The 5,121-nt window shown below is 45.8% G+C and overlaps 1 protein-coding gene across 1 annotated transcript in view; it reads right to left on the reverse strand.

The window, feature by feature from the left end:
* The window catches only part of LOC123746330 (protein charybde), a 22,868-nt gene extending 19,815 nt beyond the window's left edge, over positions 1-3,053 (reverse strand). The window contains exon 1 of the mRNA XM_069314973.1: positions 3,028-3,053. The gene's annotated coding sequence lies outside the window, so the exon portion shown is untranslated. The remainder of the gene's footprint in view (positions 1-3,027) is intronic.
* Between the last annotated feature and the right edge of the window lie 2,068 nt (positions 3,054-5,121).

Genomic DNA, 5,121 nt, shown 5'->3' on the forward strand with positions numbered 1-5,121 from the left:
CCTGCACCTATCAAGGGACCCACACCACATCCAGCGCCTGTCAAGGGATCAATATATCTGCCACAAGGCGAAGATGAATGCTCAGGTGTCAATACATCCACTGTTCAACCGCTCGGCACTTGCTTGTGCTGTAGACTCCTGCGGAGTTCTGAGCTCAGAACTCCTAGACCTGTGACTTAAGAAGGAACCTTCTTAGTGCACCACTCGCTCGGTGAACGCTAAGTTGACATCACTTCATAATTATACCCACCGGTGGATATACGCTGGTAGGTATACCTCTTGGTGGATATACGCTGGTAGGTATACCTCTTGGTGGATATACGCTGGTAGGTATACCTCTTGGTGGATATACACCCCCCCCCCAGGGTAGATGTAGATCCACAGACACCCCCCAGGGTAGATGTAGATCCACAGACACCCCCCAGAGTAGATGTAGACCCACAGACACCCCTCCTCCCCTCGGTAGATTGCTACCGTATTTGAAAAGGATGTTTTCATTATATTGGTCCAGCCGAAGCCTGAATTCGTCAAGTATTTCCACAACTCTTACGAAACATATACATCTTTCCTTTTTCGTGACGGCCGTTTATATATAAACATTGTATGAGGCCGGAAGCACTAGGGAGGTTGTTTATAACAATAAAAACCTTGGGTTGTGAAGTTGTCAATCTCGTAAACTGTTTAATAAATGGAAATAAAACCCCGCCATGATTGGAGAAAGATGCACAGGTTTCGTAAATGGTCGCCCAGGTGTTTGACGAATCGTGACCCAGTTCAGGGAATACAAACTGACAATTTAAATTGTTGTGTCACATGTGTCAAATAGTGGACACAGGTGCTTGAACACTTGTATCCGCCACCTGTGTACATATATATGACCCCATCACCTGTGTACATATATACATGACCCCATCACCTGTGTACATATATATGACCCCATCACCTGTGTACATATATACATGACCCCATCACCTGTGTACATATATATATGACCCCATCACCTGTGTACATATATATGACCCCATCACCTGTGTACATATATATATGACCCCATTATATACACATCATATGATGTGTACACATCATATGACCCCCCCCCCCACACACACACCTGTGCTCAGGGATGACGCAAAGTATCTATCATTGTTGTTACAGACACTTACGGAATCGACATATCCGTTAAAAACGCGACGAATTGTTAAAACCCAAAGCACAATAATATTGACGCTTCCTACTCATCGAGCTGCAAAGGTTAGGTTAGGTTCAATTTCACCTTTGTCGCTCTCAGAGAAGTGAAATGTTTCCCATTTAGGCAGTGTATGTAAGCGCCCTGGTACAGTGGGTCCTGGTCCAAGACCAACTCTGTCACTCCCGATATGCGAACATTTATCTAACACCACCCAGCAGGCAATCTTTACCTTCCCTCGCCCCAGTTCGAGTCCCGTGTGTTCTAGTTTATGTCTGTCGAGCTGCGTAACCCACTGTGTTACGGGCTACTCATGCCCAAGCCACCTCTTTGAGGGTGGCTTAATCTTCATCAATCAACCAATACCCGCTGTGGTCCAAGAGCATGAGGTTCCTCGCCTCTTATTAGTTACTAGAGAAAACTTTTTGACTATAATCACTTCTCGTGAAGCACATTGAGGTCGTGAACTGTTGTAGATTTTTTTTTTTTAGGACGAGAGAGGATATTTACGAAGGAATGCGAACAGCAAAAGATCATTCAGTCCCAGCGAGAGGTCATACAGTATGCCAGTCACAGATGTGAAGTAAATGACTAATTCCGATACATTTGTTTAACTTTATACATTATTATTCTCAGTTACATCCAATATTAATCCATATTATATTATATATATGCATATATATACACATATTATAATGTTTACAAGTTAAAGAAAACAGGTTACAGTCCCGCTCCTGTAATAAGTTCACTACGGGCTCACCATAGCCCGTGCTACATGTAACTCTCTGTTCCCAGTACCTGAATCCAAACCACCAACATTGAAAGAAAAGTATTTTGTTTTGCTGTCAGACGGTATGTACCTACATAAATCTCTCACGTCTTGACCAGGGGTGACTAAGGTCTTGGGCGGGTTCCCAGGGGGGGAGGGGAAGAGGGTCAGTGACTCCTGGTGCAGTTAGTAACTGCAATAAAGATTTGCTCCAAGTATTTCATTATTTTCTTCACTCCTTCTGGCCAAGATAGACATGTAATGTCTCTCACCGTAAGTTGTTGTTGTTGAATTAGGGGCGACGACGATCGTGGGATCGGATGCGCCCCGGCGTACCCGTGTAGGGTTAATAGCAAAGCCAGGAAAAGTGAAACGCTAAGCCAAATCGCGAAACGAGTGACACCAATCACTGGAAACTAATATGCCTCGCGGCAAGGAAACGCAGACAGGCAGATGATTGGGGAGCCCCAGGAGTCCCTCAGGGGAGACAAGCATCGGCCCCGCCACACAGAGAACACTGAGTAGCAAAACCAAAAACTCGGCCCCAACTAAAACGCAAAAGTCATCCAGTGCCCCGCGGCAGAGCACAAGCCAGCCGCCCACCATGATTCAGGGCACACCAGGAGCCCACCAAGACCCGCCAACTCTCGGCACCTCTCGGCCAAGCCGGCGCCGGACACCGTCACCCCGCCGGGAGAGCCAGCCAGAACACGTCAAAAAAACAAAAAACTACCAACAATCCCGTGACCCAAGGCGATATGTGCGCCAGGCGTCGTACAACCGGACCCTTAAATAGGGATGCCAAACGGCAGTATCAAATCCAAATCGCAAAACAAAACATGACCTGGCGGCTCCCAGTCGTCCAGACGTCCGCTCGGCGTCAAGGTTGAACCTGGAGTCCTTTCACCATAAGGGACTGTATACCGGGCCGGGATAAACCATATGATGCGTACAACAATATGGCGGAATATTTGCGGGTTCACGTAGTAGTAGGCTTCGACGGAACACTACGGCTGATCATGACACTGTCGATCAGTATCACTAAGGCAGAATGAGACGTATCTACTCTCACCTATATATACTGGTGACCCGCCAACACCTGCTTGGTGCCCCGAGCAGCTCCAAAGGTCAGTTGGGTTCCCCACACCCCAGCATGCAGCCCGTCCTCCAAACGAAGACCCAAAAGTGATTCAATGCACCCGCCAAACCCCCTGTTTATGAATAAAAAACGGTTTACACACGACTTACAACTGATTTCGTTCGAACACTTCCGGAACAAGTGCTTCACTGACGAATTTTGTTCGAACCACAACGCTGTAAATGCTTCACCCACGTACTACAAATACAAATAATCACCAACAGAACCTAAACACTTAACCTAACCTATCCTATGCCTATATATACACAATATGCTAATATATTATAATATAAATTTATCTTTGAGAAAATTCCCGGTTTGAATGAACAGCATGTATAAATTGATGAATGCGTCTGTGGGGTCGACCACTGGATGTAATGGACTTGAGTCGAGGACGGGTTGCAGCGTGGCCTCGTCTGGGAGAAATGACCCCTCTGAAGGTGGCGAGAATACTCAACAAGCAAAATTGTAATTAATTTTGTCAATAAAGATGTTAATAATAATAATAATAACAATGTGCCCGATCTGATAACTAGCGACCACCGCAAGAGGCCCGTTGGCCCATACTAGTCTGGTCCCAGTTAGATCCACCCCCCCCACCCTCCCTCCGCTCTCCCATATATCTATAAACCTATTTTTACATAGATTGTATTTTTGAAACCTGTGCTAGTTGGCAGCCCTGTTCTCAGAACAGTACTACGCTATATTCCCAGTGAAACGCAGTTTATGTGGCTTGACCTATTATTGCGGGTTGTGACCCCCTAGCAACACAGTTATTGTGGCCTCAGCCCCCCTCGCCTCTCTGGGGGAGACGCGTAAATGGAGGTTGTAGATATTGAAAAAAGAAAGTGAGGATAAGGATAAGTAACAAGTGGCCACCACGGAGGTAGGTTAAACTTGGCCATCGCTAGAGCAATGTATGACACCACAAACATTATGCTAAGGTGGCCACCACAAGGACAGGCCAAAGGTGGCCACCACAAGACAGCTTACACAAGGACAAGCCGACACTGTCAATGGGGTTTCCAGCTGAAATTTCCCCACAACACATTTCGCACCTCTGGTATATAATAACCCGCCAGGCTGGACAGGTGTGTCCTTGTAACTACTACACCATCTCTCACTGCACATGTGTATCCCTGCACAGGGATACATATGTGCAGTGGGAGGTGGTGTAGAGGTTACAGGGATACACATGTGCAGTGGGCGGTGGTGTAGGGGTTACAAGGACACACCTGTCCAGCCTGGCGGGTTATTATACACCAGAGGTGCGAAATGTGTATCCCTGTTACCCCTACACCACCTCCCACTGGACAGGTGTGTCCCTGTAACTCTTACACCCCCCCCAATGGACAGGTGTGTCCCTGTAACTCCTACACCACCCCCCAATGGACAGGTGTGTCCCTGTAACTCTGCCACCAAGGTTACATTGTAGATACAATAAATATACACCGTGAAGCGGAATACATCTTTCAGTACACACAATGGCTCCGTCTTACTGGAAAACTATGTATTGCGTCACTGCTGACTTGCCACTATTCTGTGCGTGTGTTGCTCAACTATCTTGTACTCCTCATACAAAAATAATTTCACTTAGTTAAAAACTATTATTGTCCGAGGAAACAGGAAGTTTGTAGTGACGACGACATCTGTGTGCTCCCAGGCCACCATTATGTACTCTCTAAATTTTAATATAAGTAAAGGCGATTAAATAATTATCAAAACATGGCGCCAGGCGGTAGTAGAGGTAAGGAGATAGACATTAACAGGTACAGAATCAGTACAGAAACTGTTGTCAGTGAAATAACACTGGCAAAACATATCAACAAAATGCGGTTAAAAATTGCCCCAACTACCAAAAAATAATAAAAAAAATTGTAATATATAAATCAGTTTGACAACGTATAATATTTTCTGTTCACGTCACGAGAGAGCGTCCCCGAGTCATGAGTTACTGACCACATTCACATCCAGCGAGTTATACATTCCATTATACTAATGTACTCTGACACACACGCGATAAACAAA

This window comes from Procambarus clarkii, chromosome 80 (assembly GCF_040958095.1).
Source record: "Procambarus clarkii isolate CNS0578487 chromosome 80, FALCON_Pclarkii_2.0, whole genome shotgun sequence".
Taxonomy (NCBI): Eukaryota; Metazoa; Arthropoda; class Malacostraca; order Decapoda; family Cambaridae; genus Procambarus; species Procambarus clarkii.